The 19627-nt window shown below is 39.9% G+C and overlaps 1 protein-coding gene across 1 annotated transcript in view; it reads right to left on the bottom strand.

Moving 5' to 3' along the window:
* The window catches only part of CELF2 (CUGBP Elav-like family member 2), a 547488-nt gene extending 528705 nt beyond the window's left edge, over window positions 1-18783 (bottom strand). Inside the window, exon 1 of the mRNA XM_074538727.1 lies at window positions 18622-18783. The gene's annotated coding sequence lies outside the window, so the exon portion shown is untranslated. The remainder of the gene's footprint in view (window positions 1-18621) is intronic.
* Window positions 18784-19627: the final 844 nt, after the last annotated feature.

Below are 19627 nucleotides of genomic sequence, written 5' to 3'. Positions count from 1 at the left end.
CATCTTGAGAAGGATAGATTCACTGTTCTTTCATTCTAGATCTCTTGCTCTAAAGGAGTCCATGAGGTAATGTCACAGATGGCTACCACCACCCCAGCTGCCAAAGGGAAAAATCCCACAAGAGGAAGAGCTGACAGCCCAGGTGGACTCTCCTGTGCTTGAACTTCAGCACTGCAATTATAGCCCAAATACAGAGGAGAGGAGACACTAAACACCTCATCTCTCTAAACACCTTATCACTGCATTCCCACAGCGTGCCTGGGAGAAGAAATCATAGCTGCATTTTGATGTTATACAAAGATAAAGAACCAGCTAGATGAAGTGATTTATTAAGGGTCACTCAGAACATCTCTAGTTGAATCAGAAACAGAGCTTCAGTACCTGGAGCTCTGTTCCAGTTAACAGTTGTATCTGCCCAGGTGACAGACTACGCTTTCACTCCACAGAATAACAAAATCAACTCTCCTGAATACACCCTGTTAGAAATGTTGTCCCCTGTAGCAAGATTGCAAGAGATTCACAAGCCTCCTACGTGCACAGAGACCAGAACAACCCTGCCAAATGCTGTCCTAAATTATTCTTGTGTAAAATTCATTGGGTACAAAACAGGAATAGTAGAAAAGGCGGAAGGAGATGAGCTGTTCTTGAAAGTTTTTTCTTATTATGCAAACACAGAGTCCAAAGATTTTCCAGGGAATTGTTGTGTTAAATAGCCACAGTTGTAAATGGTGAATTCATAAATGAATACAAATGTGTAGCTGTCATAACTGGCAGATGACACTTCCTGAAGGATAAGCTTGTACTCTTCCCCAGCGAAGGCGGCATGCAAGAGTTTCATCTCCTGAGACTTCTAATGTACAAATTCTTTGGCAATTCCTCCTAAGGCGGAACTGTTTTTAATTTAGAAGACGTCAACCTACTTGTACTACTGGGAGAAATTAATAAGCCAAGGATGCAGGTTGGCTGTACTGTAATACTGAGTGGATATGTCTCCATTAATTGCAGGATTGCCTGTGCTCACTTAAAAGCTGTTCTGTCTCAGAGCTTGATCGTGTTGTCGGTGCTCAGATAGAATTCCCTCGAGCTTCTAACACCTTTCCTGCTGCTGACCCCTCAGGGGTGGGTTTGTTTCATGTCTGCATGCTTCTACACATGCTGAACTATATATTTCTTCTCTCTGTATGGCACAGATATGAATATAGATGTCCATATGTCCTCTAATACTGAGCTGTGTTTCTCTAATCTGTCCTAGACTTTTAGAGAGGTGATTAAAGCAAAGAGAATCCAAAAGTCATATTCGACCTGGGTTATAAACAAGTGCTTGGATTTGTATTTTCACTTGTTTGCTATAACCAGGCTCTGCATGGGGCACCACCAAAACCAACTTTCTCTCCTGAACAGACATGGGCACTTCATATTGCCTGAATTCAGCCTTGGTAAATGGGGCAGAGTAAGTCTGTGACAAACAAAAAAATGAACAAAAACAGCCAATGAAAGATGACAAAAAACCCCAAAAGAAAAGAAAGGAAAGGAAAGGAAAGGAAAGGAAAGGAAAGGAAAGGAAAGGAAAGGAAAGGAAAGGAAAGGAAAGGAAAGGAAAGGAAAGGAAAGGAAAGGAAAGGAAAGGAAAGGAAAGGAAAGGAAAGGAAAGGAAAGGAAAGGAAAGGAAAGGAAAGGAAAGGAAAGGAAAGGAAAGGAAAGGAAAGGAAAGGAAAGGAAAAGGAAAAAGAGACGTTTAAATTCACATTTCACCTCTCAGCTTGGTACTTTTCTACCAGCTTATGACCCTTCTCCACCTGAACTCTTCCAAAGGCCCTGTGCAGGAGAGAGGGGGCATTAACTGGAGTTATCAACTCATCCTTCAAGTTGGAGGAAAACCCTGGTCTGAAGGACTGAATGCAGTGTTTAAGCTTGCAGATATTCTGGCAGATTTACAATGTGTGCATGTACATGAGAATAACCAAAGTCCTTCAGTTTTCCCTATCCACTTCTCTGCATGATTATTCCAGCCCAGTAAGCAATCTATTATCTGCTGGACTGACTTATTCCCCACATTTGGTAACTCTATTCATGCTACTAAGTGAATGATGCTCTCTAAATACCTGACATATATTATGTACAATTAACTTCCTAAATCTGTTAGGGTAACAAGAACTTACCAGAATTAATGCTGTGATCCCCACACATAACCTATGTAAATGTTTCTAAATGAAATAAAATTAAAACAAAACAAGAAGAAAAGATAAAAAGAAGATGCTTTCATTTTTCAGTGAAATTCTGTACAGTTCCAGGCAGTGGGTAGTTTTTTCATTGATTTCTTTTTTTTTTTTCTGAATAGGGATGAAGTTTTCCCTTGTGTACAAAAGGAGAAGATATTAAATTTTTGGATGGTGCTGTATTTAAAACAGAATTGAGAAGGTGCACTAACACCAGAAATTCACCAAGAGTTTTTGTTTGCTTTCTTTTCTTTTCTACTAACCTAAGTATTCTTAAGAATAATTTAAGTAAATAGAAAACACATTATATTAAGTTGCAATCAGCTCATTTAGTATTATTTGAGTATTTGTTTTTACTGAGGTTGATTTGAGATTTCTAGTCAGCTTTTGACCTTAGGTAGCTTAAAATACTGTCAGTGAAACTACCCCAGATTTCCACTGACATCAATAAAATAAATTTTCACGTTTGCTTGATTTTTTTTCTGGCCATTGGAAAACTCTGCATAAATGTTGGCAGTTTTTCCTGGGGAACAGTGTTATAACTTTTTCATATATTACAAAAAAACCCAAACAAACCACCTTAATAGAATTTCTTTCTTTATGGTATAAGTTGTCTAAAGGATATGCAATCAATACATTGCAAAAATGAATTCTCTCTAAAAAAAAAAGAGAGAATAATTTCAGGTCTGAAATTATTTGAATAACAGAGGAAATTTCACACCTCTGAGCGGGAGTTTGCCATTGACTTACAATTATCTCCTTTTAGTTTTAGTGTGTGGTCTAGTATTTGAGATGACACCAGACCAAGATTCAGATGTTTCACTGAATTATTTATGACCTGGGACAGATACACCTGCTCTCCCTGCCTTTCTCACTTCTCACTCTTTGTATGTCACTCTTTTTCAATGGGACCTGTTTAGGTAGAGATTTCTTTCTTTATGTGCAAGACCAAGCATCAAGAAGTCCTGGCTTTAAGCAGGAATTCTAAAAAAGGAATATCAACAATAAACAACATCCGCTACACAGCACAAATGGCTGCAAAATGGTACACAGAAAAACAATGTGGAAAAAATTAATTTGAGATATTTAAGGTTCAGAGAATTTGATGATTCAGTCTAATTGGGTGCATTAAACAAACTATATTCAAGGGATATGCTCCTGGCATGCTGTAAAAGCCTTTTTCCCCCTTTTTTAAAATGAGAAATCTGGTTAATTAAATTTACTTACTAAACAGCTTGTATTACAACAGTAGAAAATGACAGATGTCTTTCATAAAATTAGTCATATTGAGGTAATTTTCCCCTCTCCCCCAAACATTGTGTGATTATGGGCATATTTTCTCCTGTTAAAAAGCTATCTGTCATAATTGGTAACCATGCAAAAATGTTCTGAAAGAAAAGGTGTTCTGTGTGAAATGTAGAAAAGTTTTCCTGTGACAGATTTTCTCATTGCCACTTTATTCTGTGGGCTGCTAGCTGCTTGCAGAAAACTGCATAAATTTAAAGGCTTATACTTATAAAGGCCAATCATGTATTAATTCATTTGGTATTCATTGAGAGACCTTTAATCATGATGGATTAATTTATTATAAATGCGGATATAATATGTTATTTCATAATATCACTACTGTAATTTAGCAATTAAACAGTCTGTTATTATTTCAATCACTGCCCAGATCTGTATCATGATACAGTGTTTTGCTCCATGGTGAATTATTTTATATTACATATAGGACAATGGATTTTTTTGCAGAGTAAACCTTTGGGAAAGCAGAAATACATAAGGTAATACTTGGCTCTGATATCCTGCTTTGTCTCTGAGATGATTAATCTGAAATACTTGGAGGCAGCAAGTCAGAAGCTTGCAGTGATTACAGGTCTGCTCCAAAGCTGGCTGAAGTCAATGATGCACTCAGCACCTTGGACCCTTTTGTGAGTGAGAGGGGTGTAAACACTTATCAGGAAAAGGATCTGGAGAGGCCAAAAATCAGGCAGGTGCACCAATTAAATGCAATCTGAGCTAACAAGCAGAAATGGTCAGACAATAGAAAATTTAACCTGTTGTTTGAAAATTTAACCTGTTGTGTTTTTTTGAAAGCTGAGCAAGTGATGACCTGTATTCCTGTTCCACTAGACAGATAAATACAGAGCTTCCCAAAGGACCTGGGATGAGGCCATTTTACCTCCATTCTTAAACTGAATTCTTTCACAGTTCTTATGCCTTCTGATGCTTTCAACTCAGAAGAAGAATCAGTGCACATTTTTGTTGATCCAATTTTACCAGTGTCAGATGTTCAAATGTTACTGTGACCCACATGGGAAGGCCCTGGGGAGAATCTGGATCAGGAGAATAATTTCCTTATTGCAGAGGTGAAAACTGTGGTGCTTGGAAAAGAGATCTCTTGCTTTGGTTCCTATAATATGTGTGGAAGGATAAGAGGTAGAATTTCTGGAAAATTATTCTCAACCATCTCTTCTCTCTTCTCTTCTCTTCTCTTCTCTTCTCTTCTCTTCTCTTCTCTTCTCTTCTCTTCTCTTCTCTTCTCTTCTCTTCTCTTCTCTTCTCTTCTCTTCTCTTCTCTTCTCTTCTCTTCTCTTCTCTTCCTCTCCTTTTTTCCTTTTCCTTTTCCTTTTCCTTTTTCCTTTTCCTTTTCCTTTTCCTTTTCCTTTTCCTTTTCCTTTTCTTGTGGTAGAAGTTGCCAAGTCTGTACCTCTGGCTGGACACTGGAGAACAAATTGATCTGTTACCCTGAGCTCATTTTTTAACCTCCCTCTATTGACATTTAAGTAACTGATTCTTCTCTGTCATTGTTAGCTGTCTTTTCTCCTGCCTGTCAAGTGCTTGCTAAATTAAGATTCACAGCCCAGGATAGTTTTCATATGAAACCAAAAGAAGTCAATATGTTTACTTAGATAAATGGTTATTTTACAAGGTAGTGTAAAATGCATAATTTTCGGTAGTATATAAATCCATGAACCACAATCCATCATGAGTGACTCATTTAATCTCTGATGTATCAATGGATGCCTTCTTCAAAGAGCAATCTGGCATAAGTGGCTCACATTAGGAGATCTGGAAAAAAGCTGCACAGGGGGCAAGTGAGGAGACCAGAATCAAAATGATGGTAATGCATCCTTGGTCATAAGGCAGAGATCACTAAATCCTGTTAAAGCCTCCAGTGTATCACTCTCCCTTTCCAGGATTCACGCCCTCAAAAGCATTTTCTGCTGCTTTTCCTTCTCACATTTGGACTGGATTACAGAGCTATCTGCAACCGGAGATGAGGAGCATTTTTACAGGCTAACAAATCTACTAGAACCAATGGTTTTAATCTCTCCTTGGCTACAGAATCAAAGCCAAGTTCTTTGCAGGTGCAAATGGGATCTGCTCCACTGCCTTAGGTGGAGTTTCACTCATTTACACCATTAAAGAATTTGGCACTGAGGATGTTGAGATCAAAAGGTTCCAGTTGGCAAGGAGATGTGCAGAAGAGAATCTGTCTGGGGAAATATTCGGAGAAGACTTATCTATTCTCTGAAAAGAGAACTTACCTCTCCCCAGAGGAGTCTGGTATTGATAAATTCAAATTATTCTAAATTTTGGGACATCTCCTCTGACCCTGCTAATTCTAAACTGGGCAGTTTGGAAAGTCTGCCAAAACCCTGCAGAAGGAAAGCACATTGGTGTGCTCCTCTCTGTGCATGTTCACATCATCCTATCATATGCATATTTTATGCTTTTATTTTCCCCTGACATAACAATTACTGGTGGTCTGTATTGTTCATTTAATAAAATGAGGTTTGGAACATATCCTGCCATAGCTGCACAACACACACAAAAAGAAGTATCATTATTAGTAGATGTGTCTGCATGGTGCCACTACTCCATTGCCAGAAGCAAATTTCACCTAATTTGGAGTTCTTACACATGCAACAAAGCCTTTGCCATTATTGTTTCAGAGAGAACTAAGAAAGATCTGTTTATTTGTTAATAATAGTTTTGGGAAATACAGGGAGCAGTGAAATATAAAGACTCATTTAGAAAAAATTATCAAAACTAACATTTAAAGTGAGTAGAATAACACAATGCCCAGTCCTTCACCCCCTCTTGCTCTGGTAAATATATGCAGCTTTTCCAAAAGGACAGCATCAGTATATTTACACTTTTATATCTTTGGGTGCTTGTTCAGAATCCAATTTGCTCCTGGACAAGGGCATATTGATGAGTACCTGGAGTGTTTATTTGGATGGATGTGCTTGCTCTGAAAGCCAGCTCCACTCCAGCAGCCCTTATCCATTCTCAACAGCTCTGTACCAGCAGCCAGCCCTCTTTCCTCTAAGGAAGGCTCAACACTTTCCTCAGCTTGCACTCTTTCAGGTAGCAGGAGGATTCTGCACCAGGCTGGATCAGGTGTTGGTCCAAGTCCTGTGTCCATCAGTAAAACTCAGTGGATTCCTGGAGCAGGCTGTAAGAGCAAGCCAAGCTCACAGTACTTTCCCATCTTCCCAGACTTCCTGGCTGAGGGATGCACTGTAGATATGGCAACACACTGAGTTTTTATTACACTTAGGTTAGGATACACTTTTGTACCTGAAAGCATCCTACTTAATCTGTGCAGACACCTGCCAGCAATTATTTCCACCTCTTCTTTTCAGGTCCCCTCCAACAGGGTGGGTAAACCTGAAACTGCACCTGGCTGAAGTTCAAATCAGTCTGTGAGTATTCTGGGGAGGACTTTCCCTTTGATCTGTGCTTTTGCTAGTTATGTCTACACTGATATGAAGATCAGGACCAGGAACGTGGCCCAAGGACCATTTCCTGACCATTGCCTGCTCCCCTGCAGAGCTTTGGGTTGGGCCAAATGTCAGTCTCTAAAACATTCCAGGATTTGGGCTGGGGTCAGCAGGTACCACAGACAGGGTGGATGCTGTCTGTTCTGCCTGGGCTGGGGGAGTGTGTGGGGATGGACTTGGGCTGCACCAGCTGAACAGCACATGAGGTTACAGAATGGTCCTTATTTTCTTCCTAGGACTGACAGAACCCCAGAGATTTGTCCACAACATATTCACTAGCAGCAACATGAACCATTGGTACCACCAGGACTTAGCACCATACTAGTACCACCAGGACTTTCAAAATAAATTTTATCGCCTCGTAAGAACAAGTTTTCTTGCTCTGGCAAATTAATTTTAAGACAATGAATAAAGCTGCTTAAAGAAAAGTGGAGGCATGGAGGATCTTTCAAGATGGTCCCCAAAGTAGTTTTGCAGCATGTGAAAATTAGTTCTTTTTGAAGTGTTTCCTGTCCTGCTCCAATGTCATTTATTCTGTCCTAATGTATTTTGTGAAAGTCAAGCAGAGAAATACATTTATATAAGACAAACCACTAGTAAGGGTCATAGACTTCCATTTTTATTTTAATAAAATCTTTGAAGACTAACTCATAAAATTTGTGAATCACACTTCATGAGAAAGACTTCCCAGAGGTTTTTAATAATTTGAGGTATGAAGCTGACTGGAAATACCAGAACAAAGAACTGCTTCTGTGTGCTCACTCTTGTATTCAACCAAAGATAAGTAGCTATATGAAAAAAGTATATTCTTATACTGATGGGAGAGAAGAACATTAGGAAATTTAAACTATGACAATGTTTTTCTGTTTAATGGTGCTCAGATTGTCTTCATATACAGAAGGGGTTGATTATCCTTGTCTAAAATATACAGATTTTTCTTAGATAAACACACTAGCTAATGATAGTTCTATATTTTTCCAAAATAAGGTATCTGTGCAAAAAATTAGGAAATGTCCTGAAAGGCAAGAAAATGGAGGAGTACAAGTATTGCCTTGCAGAGCATCACTTTATTGGCTTATTTGGAGTCAGAGTTCTCAATACTGCTGCAAAGAAGAATTATTATTAGTAGATATGTCTGTATGTCAGCAGCTGGAACTGGGCAATGTCTCATACAGGGGCACAGTATAGAACATTGGAGATGTCTAAATGCTCATATTCTTTATTATATCTGTTACTACTGTCTGCACAAAACTTTGAACCGGTGCATCCTTGTGAGCAGGTTTTAAACATTTTAAACCAAAACAGGGTGCTTTGCTGCACCTTAGAATGCAGTTAACCTTTAGTACTTCCTTATGGAATATGGTTATCCCTAGCGTAGGAATTCTTGCCTGAAATGATTTTGTCTATGTGGTGTTAAATAGTTGTGCATGTTGAATCAGTAACTTCTATCATCCTCCATGATTAGTGGGACTCTAGAGGCTATTATTTGTCATTCTGGGCAGATGCTCACCAGACTTCAAGGGATCACCCTGATTTATATCAGCAGAAGTTTTGGCATGTTTTTGTGAGTGGAAATGAAGTTCTCAAGAAAACTGAAAATGAGCACTAATGTAAAAACCCCTACATGTTAATGTAGTTCTGTTGAGGGTATAAATACACTTGTATATCCAAAACAAGATAGCTGCTGGGTTCATTAAAGTGCCTATTTTTCCAATGTTCATTCATAATTAATTTGCTAATAAAGATTTCAGCTGTGGTGGAGTCTTTATCCTACCATAACAGCAGCTCCTGGCTTCACAACTTCACTGGAGCAACACACATGATGAATATGAGCTGAAGAATAGAAGCCAAATCCTTCTAGGCTCTGCATATTTGTGCTTGCCAGAAAAATTATGGCCAGTGGAAGGAGCAGGAGATGGAAAGTAGCCACCTCTGCTTTGGCACTTCTCAGAGCCCACTGAGGCCACTGTGCAAGCCTTTATGCTTGGACCTACATAAGTACCTTCTGAAGCTGGATACTGGAATTGGGGGGCAGCAGGGACTGCTTATTTATGAGTTACTTAGCAGTCCCTGTTGCAGCAGTTGCCATAAGGCACAGCCTCACTGCAGCTTATTCATACTCCTGGCAAAAGTTATCCTCCTGGGAAGTGGTGTTGCTGGCCAGGAAACAAGAATACTTTAGTGCTTCTCTCACAGAGTGTGAGTATATTTACTCTGGGGGCAGTTTTAGCATTTGGCCCCATGCCTGGACATCATTACTATTGGGCACTGGCACTGCACACAGCCAAGCTGACCAGAGCCTGTGCTGAAAAGATTACATTCTCCCAAACCAATATTTTCAATTTGGCCCTCACGCTTCTGACAGCAGGAAACTTTTGAAAACACCACAGGCTGTGTTTGCTGTAAGCACTGTTACCTGAAAAAATCCTGGTGAATATCAAGAGGTTTCATGAAAACAAGAGGATGCAGAAAAGCAGTCCCCTCTAGTGAGGTGGGATGAGCTGAAGTGAAGCACTTAAACAATATGTGCTCCACATGGCACAAAAGCTCAAACTGCATTAAAGCAACTCTTCTGAAAAAGCATCTGGTTAAAGAGTTTGGGATAAACCTCCAGAACTTACTTTAAAAACAGAGGAGAATATTTTCCTACTTATATGCTGCCTTACCTTTTATAATTTAAAAACATCATCCTACCTAGAATTGGTACTGACAACAGACAGCAGCACCATGTGTGAGCATACCCTCAATCTAAAAGGGGAGGGAGCTTTGAGTTTCAAGATGTAAGTACCCCTATTCATGTCACAACTGCAGTTAAGTGCTTTGCTATGTCTGGGCATAAAGGAATCTAAAGCAGCTAAAAAAAGGTAAAAATCTGAATATCACTGCGTATATGGCTTCTCATGTTGTTGGATTTCTAGAAACTGGATTTGTTAGTTTTCTTGGCAGAGGCCACTGACTGGAAAAAAATGTGATGATACTCCAAAAACAAAACATTTTCTTACTTGCTGAGCTTAAAACATTTCTGTGGTTGCAGTGGCTTCTGTGGGACTATTCCCATACCATAATCTTAAGCACATAATTAAGGGCTTTACTGGATCAGTGCCTGAAAAACCAATGCTGATTTCTATTGAATGTTAGGGACCATTTGTAAGCTCATTAAAATGAACAGAAAGGATCCAGCAGATGCTGGGCCAAGCCTGGTCTCAGGACTTTCATCAGAGAAACAACGTTGTCTCTTGTTTACACTTCCACGGGTCACTGAGTTCCCAGACTTGGAGCCATTGATTACATCGTATTATCAATTAAGTTAGAGATTTGCCATCAGCTTAAATGGGCAGAGGGTAGAACATAAGGAAATAAACAGCAGAATCATGTTCAGTTTGTGAGTCTGGGTATTGGTACTTAAAAACAAACAAAAAAATCAGGCATGCTCCTGAATTCATGGACACAGAATAGCCTCTGCTTTAGTGCACTGTGTGTGCTATGCAATGTGTTTGGGAATGGACATTGCATTTCTGTGGAACAACATTGGGCTTTTACCCTTCCTCCCCTTCCCTCAATCCCCAGACTCATAAATCCTGCATTTGTCTCACCTGTAGCTACAATAAAGCCATTCTCCCTGGTATTAACATCTGCCGTGGTCATTCTTCTGGGGTGAGAAAGGCAGAACATTTTCATTGCTCGTTCATTTGTGAACACTAGTTAAGTAAAGCTGTCACTTGTGTCCAATTATGGGTGAGTATTTTATAGCACAGTCTCCTTCCTAAAGCTAAACTGACACGGCCAAGCCCCATTTTATAGGCATCCTTAAATTCTTCCAAGCCATATTTAAAATCCTTATGCTCAGAGATGGCAGGTGCCATGTGTTTTCACAGCTACATTAACAAATGCAATTTTGTGGCAACTTGACCATGCCAGTGAAGCAGTAAATTTCTGTAATCTCTGTGGTTAAGAATTTCACACAGGACTTTGCTGGGAATGTGTAAAGCCCATTAGTACAGGAGCACGATGAAGATAAAATTAAAATACCTTTACAGTAAAAGCCAAAAAAAAAAAAAAAGAGTGAAATCACGGGATTTTTTTTTTCTGCTAGAGCAATGAAACGTGTCAGAGGAAAATGCTGAAAGAGAACAAAGTAGCTTCACTGAGCTCACCCAGCCTACTCTCCTTCTCAAATGACTGCCACCAATTTAGGTGAGAAGAGGTAATTTGGCTTACACAAATGCTAACACAGGCTTATCCTAAAGCATAACTGGGATGCAAAACTTTATGTATATCTTTTCCAAACCCTTGCTCCTTGTTACAGCACACATATTGTCCTCACAAATGTTTCTGCAGGCTTAGGGAGATGATAGCCAAAACCTCCCTAGTCCTGAGTACGTGCAGGGTGCATTGGTGCTTCTGCACACCAGTGCAGCTGTTTCATTCACAGGATCTCAGTTTTCCAGCATGACCTCTGTTACTGGAGCTGGGACACCTTGGTGCTACTCAGGACAGCCCAGAACCCCCCAGCTCCACTAACTCAGCACTGTGAGGGCTGGGAGCATAATATACCACTCCTAATATACCACTCCCAGAAGCAGAGGGTCTGTGCAGCATCATTGGATCATTGACTTAAACCCACTTTGGAAAGGGATCTGTGCTGAAAAATGGGGCTGATACCACTTTCCATTCTCCTGAACATTTCACTCAACTCCTCAGGACTCCAGAGGGCGTCTGAGGGATACCAGTGCCAGAGGAGAGTTTTATACACCCAGACCCAGGACTGAGTTTCTGATCTCCAACAGATCCTGAGACAGATGTTAGATATTGCAAGGCGGTATCTCAATTACCAGCAGAAAGCAGATGAAAACCAGCAGTTGAATCCTGTACAAATTCATACTCTTTTTTTTTTTTTTTTTTTTTTGTTGGACCTGTAAGTCATTTCAGCAGATATTTCCCAGATTTCCTATAAAATCATGTGAGCTATAGATTTTTTTCTTTAAAAAAGAAAGATGTGATTCCAGCATAATCACCTCACTCCAGGGATTGGATCTCTTGGAAAGTAAAGAAAACAAACTGCTCAGAATGCAACACTAGCCAGGGAGGGAATTGCATTATGGATTGCTCACAGACTCCTTCAGCAGGTTTTACCACAGGGTTTGGGCAAAACTCGTAAAGAGCACAGATCAAACAAGAAAACAACTTTGAATGCCTATAGTTTGTTGTGAGACAGAAGTGCTCTGAAAGATACACTTAGCAGCTCACTCAATCTCTTAAGACTTCACACAAGCACGCAGGGTTGGGGAGATCAGCTCACACGCTTCTGCACGCTGTGTGGCTGCACTGAAACCAAAAAGGCTATTCACAGAGTGGCCCTTTGAAGTCAGTGGACTTTTGTCATTGATTTTGAGAGGCCCAGGATTTCATTCTCAGTGTGTAAGGTTAAGCATGTGTATAAGTCCTTGCAGGATCAAGGCTTAAATGTGTAAACCTGTTCAGCAAGGGTACCCAGCCTTTAATGTCCTGTGAATGTGGTCTCTGGCTTTGTGACACTGGATAGGCAGCCTTTGCTCTTGAGTGCAAGAACTTCATTTAGTATGCACATGTCCTTCATAATTCAGGGAGTTAGAGTGCAGGGAAAGAAAGGTGTTGGTAGAGCCGCGAGCTGCTCATTAATGGAGAGCCTATGGAACACATCAACTGCAACAGATTGATTAAGAGCCACTATTAATTGATAATTCTGTCTCTTGTTATCCAAAATGCAGTCCACGGGCCCTCTGGACTGCTCACTGTGTTGGTAGCTGGTACAGAGTTTATACATTAATCACTGGGAACAAAAAATGTGTCAGAGACCCAGTCCTGTGCTTGGAGCTCTGTTATTGTGTGAGCAGTTCAAGAGCACCATAACACATTTTCTGCTTGCTTCAAAACCTGGCCACTCCCATTGTCTGAATAAAGAGTATTTCTGCAAAACATTTCAGAGCTCAGGTTCAGAATAGAGCTACCTCAACCACATGTGATGATCGTAGGATCTTTGAAGTTGGAAAATATCTCCATGATCATCAAGCCCAACCTTCTTTGACTGAATACCACCATATTGAGAAGTGGATCAACAACTGGGTGGATAATCAAATATTTTATGCTCAAATGAGTGGCAAAATCCAGTTTCTCTGACTTAAACCAAGCCTACACTTAATCTTTAAGATGCTGAAGGTTACCTAAGTGAAAAGAGCAATGAATCCTAAAGGGAGACCACGTTTGTCTGATGGTAGAATATGTTTCTATTGCTGAATGTCTCACCTGTCTAGTGGGCTTTTATGTGTCCAATAGCCATACTATGAGTTTGTATTACAGAATCGCAGAATATTCTGAATTGGAAGTGACCCACAAGTATCATCAAGTTCAACTCGGAAGTTTATGGCTCATACAGGGACTGAACCTACAACCTTGGCATTACCACACCATGCTCTGATATACATATTAATATACATTTATGTGCTGACACATTTTAAATTAACCTTTTAAATTAACCAGATTTTCCTTGAATATAAACCTGACTGATGCTGATTATGGACATCCTTAGGTATCATTTCCTCTAGACCTTGCAAGCAAGGCTGCTCTGATGCTGCCTCCCTCAGACCCTTTTAACCCTCTGCTCAGGTGGGCTGTGAACCATCAGCATCACCCACAGCCCTTCATGTAACATATCATGGACTTGGACATGAAAACAATTGCATGGGGCAGGCACAGGGCCAAGAGGACACAAAGAGTCCCTCCACAGATGGCCAGGTGGGCTGAAGGTGTGGAATGGGGGTTGCTCTGCGGAACACAACTTTTGCACTCTTAACACAGCTTTAGCCTCAAAAATGTAGGAAGACAAAGTATCAGTCTGAAAGCTTTCAAATGCACAAAGTGTCCTCTGGATAAGAAAATTTACATCAGGAACATCAACTCATTATAATACTGGTGCCTAAAATAGGTAGACTTCATTACACTCATGGAGTTTCCTGAGTTTGGGATTTTTTTATAGCATTGCAGCATGACTTTTAAATGCCACTGGCCTACTAAGTAGAACAAATAAACCAATCACAGCACCCCCTTTCACTGGATCAGTTCAGCCTAATAAAATTAACCACAAGGAACAAGATTAATTAGACGTTAAACACATTGCTGGGGATGCACTTGTGACAGCTTCCCTCCAGCAGCCCTGGAGGACTAATGATATATATGAGTGACATTTTGTCAGTGATGTATGGATGTGCCTATGCAATCCAGACCTAACTGCACTAGGATCAGCCTTGTTTGAAGCCCACTGCCAGGTATATGAGGCTTGATAAGTCAATAGTTTTCCCACGTATGTAATTTATGGAGTTTTAAGTCCTCTGTCTTCATGAAGTAGTTACAGGAGATGTCTAAAGTAAAGCGACAATTGAGAAAATTGGAGGAAGAGAGCAAATTAAATGGTTTGAGCTTTGAATATGATGTCTTTCCATAGGATTGTAAGAAAACAGATGTCAGAAAAGCACCTGGTTGTTTTCTCTAAGGAGAGCCAGATGTGGCTCACTCACGTATAGGTGTCTACATTGTTGGCACCTAAATTTAGATAAGATGAATCCTATCTTTGATGCCCAAATGCCATGGACAGAGAGCAATGACCTCTAGGGGTAACACAGAGGCAGTGGGAGGTTCCAGGCTGAGAAGAAAAATAAAAACCCAAAAATATATGTGCAGAGCTTTTGGGTTGCTCCCACTTTGTTGCCATCCCCAAGGAAGATGACAATATGTGTCTTTAGCTACGTGAGCAGGAAAGGTGTGGCTTCAAGAACTCAGAGCACATCAGGGCAGGAACTGAGTTTCAGGCCATGGGACATGCAAAGCAACCCCAAGAAGGCTTTGGGTGATGATAATCATGGTCTAGAAATGAGCTCTCTGGGCTTCTAGTTCTCTTTTCACTCCATTTCCTGGCTATGATTTTACTGTTTACCTTAATAGCTAAAATACTTATTTATATTCTTAATTCCTATCTAGTGATCTGATAAATACTGTGAGCTCTGTTGCCTTGGGGGTGATGAGAGTCATGAGGAGATTTTTGATTATTTTTAGGGTTCTCTGTACTCTCCACAGGGTTAGGAGCACCAAGGACTCTGCAGTGAGCCTTGTGCACATCACAAGGAGATGAAGGGCATGTGGCTGGTTGCAACACTTGTGGGAGAAGTGTGTTTGGGCAAGTTGTAGCCCAATATGTTATCAATCAGACTTGGGGTCACTCTGAGCCTGTGTACAGGGTTGCAAGAGTGGCTCTTGCTGAAAGAAGACCATGGCTAATGTGTTAAATCAAATGGAAACAGAGCAAGCCCCTTACAATGACATAAATCATTTGCAGTTAGAAGAGAAATCTAAGAGTCTTTTACTCCTAGAATGAAATGGAATAATCTGTAGTGATTAAAAATCTAAGAATTTTGACAAGACTCTATCACACTTGAACTGAGCTGACCAGAAATGCAATGCAGAAATGCAATCTCGTTCATGGAAGGAGGTGCTATGAAAATCTTCAGTAATTCTTCAGAGCCCTGAGAAAAAAAAATCAGTGAATTTGGCTTGTCCCAGGAGAAAGCAACTGATGAAATCCCATCATTATTGCCCATGGCAAGTCTGTGATTTACCTTAATTTTACCTGCTGTGTGCAACTCAGACTTGCAGTGACTTTATATGGAACATTAGAGATGTAGAAAAAATACAGAATTATGCTAGCTTTTTGCTGTAAATGAAATTCAGAGTTATGTTATCAAAGTTTCTAATTACAAAATTTCTTTAATATTTTATTAGTAGGAGGGGAGGGAAGATGCTAAAACTTATGGTATTTCACAAGTAAGATTATGGGTTGATTTCTGATTGGTTGGCAGGACCCTTATAATAAACCTCATAATTTTATACTACATTCCTCTAGTGATGATAGAAATTCTTTGTGCATAATAGCACCATTTCTATTCAGGAATCTTGTTAACAGTTGTAAACTCAGATTATCATTTTTATTAGCCTAGTGTTTTCTTATTTCTCTGTTACTGACAGGAAATTACAGCAAGTTTTCTGGCTTGCTTTTCTTTTTTTGCTACAATGAAAGCAGTTGCATTCAACTAGAAATTTCCAGGCACTGAATAGAGGACAGCATTGCTAGAAGTCAACAGCAATTTAAAGTCCGCAGATTAATTAAAAAAAAATAAAAAATATATATATATATATATATATATATATATATATATATATATATATTTAAAGACTACATTCAAAGAGGATGTAGACTGGTAGATTGGGTTAGGATGGCTGTTTTTTTCATTAAATGTACAGATATCAACTTAAGAATTTAGTAAGGATTTTTAAGAATTTAATAATCCATTCTTGCCACAAAACTCAGCATCTAAACTCAGCTGTACTATGTTTTCATATTGCCTCATAACAGTAATTTTGACATCACCTGTGTGACCAAAAACCCCTGGCTAACCTCAGGCTCTCCTCCCTGAAGCCTCACTCACATCTGAGATGCCCACCATGGTCAGTGGGAACCAACCACCATGGACTTCTCATGACTTTGGCTGATTAGGAGGCTCAGATGAGAGTATTGGTAGTGGTTTCACCCCATTAGGCCACTTGAGCATTGTAAAAGCACTGTTTCTAGGAGAATGTGAGACTATAAATGCATAATTTACTGACAACAGCCTACAGTTTATTCATATTACATCAGATACGCTTCTAACTGTCAGTTGATACTGAGTGAATAAAAACTTATTTCCATAACAAGAACACTGAATTCAACCCTTTTCTTCTCTGGTTATAAATGGATGGGAGTTTAGGATTACAAGGCACAAAGCCTAATTTTCTGGGCCTCGCAGACCTTGGTGTTGGTGTGGGGGAAGGCAAGTTTTCAGGGCAAAGGCAAGATGTGGGAGCTCCAACGCCCTCATTTCACAAGCCAACAGCATTTTCTGCACAAGCAAAATAAACCTTCAGAAAAGCACTGCAGAGCTTGAAACTGAGACTGAAATAGGGGGTGATGAACTTCTGCAAGTGCAGCACCCTTAACCCTCTGCCCTAACAAAGTTACTGTGAGAGGATGTGATTTTCCATATGACACTGGCACATCCTCTCCCCCTCTCCACTGACAAGGAAAGAACTCTGTGTTCAATCCCACTGCTCCTCTTCTCCACCCTCCTCGCACAACTTCTCTCATAGTATCACATTATGCATTTGGCAAAACACACCTTTGAGTCTGAAAAGTGTAATGTATCAATGTGCACATTATTAATTTCAGGATACTTTAAATAAAATTGAGGAAAAGAGTTTTCAAGGAGATAGAGGACTAAATCACAGTGGTTTCCTAACTCTATTCAACTTCTCCTAAAATCCCCATCCTATGTTCAAAAACTTTTCATCAGCACAACCAGAACACATCAACTAAGTGTAAGAATAGTGCTTATTCTGAATACTACAGTACAGCTACAGGATCCAGCCTAAAGTGCACCAAGGATTAATTGCAGTTGAGAAAACAGAGATAGTTCAGCAATCATAAGATCCAGTCCTGCCAGTACTGAGCAATTTTCTCTTAAATACAAGACAAGCTCAGCCTTCCTGTTGATTTCAGTAGATGTTGTAGCATTCAATACCTGGCAGAACTACATTCAGAAATCCTGAGAGAAAACACACCACCTTTTAAGTTTTGTAAGCTTAAACACAAAGCAAAACACATCTCATTTGCTAAAAAAATAAAATGAAAATGTGCTAGTACCAGAAGACGACTAGAAAGGAGACCTTGGAAATCAGTGTACTTGCAAGTCAGGAATGCAACGTGTATAATACAGATCTGATTGTATCTGGCAGGCTGGTATTCATAGGAGCTGATCCACAGCATCAAACTCATTCCTTACAAAAGCAACGCCTGGTATTTCATCTCAAAGTTTGTCAGCTTCTTGCAATTAGCTACTACAATGGTGTGACAAGGTGTGGAGTGGAACACCCCTTCCCCCCTTCTCCAGAGGGAAAATGCAAGAACTTTACCCAGCACTGGACAACAATACATCCTGGATACACTGACCCCACTTGATGAAAGCGGAAAAAAATATTTATTTATTTAAAAAAAAAGAAAGTTTCAGTGTTGCACTTCCCTACCTAGTAAACAGCTGAACAGGCAGGATGATACCCAAGACCATCTCCTCCACCCCCATCTCCACCCCCCTGTCGTATCAATGCTTCAGGCAACGTTCAGAGGGAAAAAAAAATCACAAACACAACCCCCCCAACTCAAGTATCTGCTCTGATAGGAGCATGGAACAGTAACCAAAAAACAATCAAGTCCTCATTGTCATAGTGCGACAATCACAGCATCTCTTCTGTTGAGCAAATAGTCAATTCATAGAGAGAAAAGCATCATGAGGACAGGCATGAAAGCTGTTATTCCCCATTTTAAGTAATAGGAGAAGGTCACATATCAAGCCGTTGCACCTTTTCATTACCTCCTAACCCTCCACAGCAGGGGAACCACACTTATGACTGCGTTAGATATACAAAAGCTTTTCAGCTCCAAAATAGGAAAAGAAAAGATGAGGAAAGGGAAAAAAAATAAATTAAATTCATCTTACCAGCACGTTACAGCACCAACTTGCTTGAAGGAACGTTGCCTTTACAGGTTTCTCTTTTAATTATCCTGGAAGCAGAAAGGGGAAAAAAAGAAGACGACGAAGCAGGGCTGTTAAATTAGTGTGTGCTCGAATCTTTTCAGTTTGTCGCAGAGTAGAAAAATACCAAAAAAAAAAAAAAAAGAAAAGAGAAAAAAAAGGAAAGGGCACTCAAAGAAAGAAAAAAAGCAAAAGAAAGCTCAGTAATTTAAATTTGCTGTCAGTTCAGGCAGCATCGCTCTGTCCCGCCCCTCTTCCCACTGGGTTCTACTACCTGCAGGGCTGCAACTGACAGCTACTGTGCAAACAAAAAAAAAGGCAAAAAGCATGCTGGGACCATGCTGTCTGCTGTCTGAGTCTCTCTCCACTTCTGATGACTGAAAATCATTAGTGAAAAGGTTCTGTTGTTGTTTGCTGAGATTTTTAAGTTAGGTTCTTTGCATGAAATGTAATTTATTTTTAATTGATGCGGCGCGGCACGTGACAGAAACTGGTGGTTGTGTTTCTCAGCTCTCCTCAGAACGGAAACTAACCTGAACAGATTGATTTTAATAGTATGGTATATGGAGAATATACACAGACTTTTACTGTGCTGCACTTTGCAGGGATGCAGTCAGCCCTCCCAGTAACACCTTGCCCAAAAATTCTTATCTGAATGGAAAGTCAGGAAAATATTTCAACAGAAAGCTGTAAAAACTCTGGCACTCAAAAAAGTTGCCAGCATTGTTTTTGCTCTGCTTTTAAGTTTTCCTTCTAAACTTTTTCAAATCATTTTTGAGAACAAAAAGTAAGAGAAGTCAGAGACATAACGAGCAACCAGCACAACACTTGTGTGAAAAGGATGAACTAATAATCTCAGTACATAAAAAGCTGACTTTTACCAGATGTTTGAAACCATTTTTGACAGTCTGTGCTCCTGACTATTAGCAGACTACATACATCGTATGAGTGTGAACTATTTGATGAAAAC

Source organism: Zonotrichia albicollis, chromosome 4 (assembly GCF_047830755.1).
Source record: "Zonotrichia albicollis isolate bZonAlb1 chromosome 4, bZonAlb1.hap1, whole genome shotgun sequence".
Lineage (NCBI taxonomy): Eukaryota > Metazoa > Chordata > Aves > Passeriformes > Passerellidae > Zonotrichia > Zonotrichia albicollis.
This window is presented reverse-complemented; position numbering and strand designations above follow the sequence as displayed.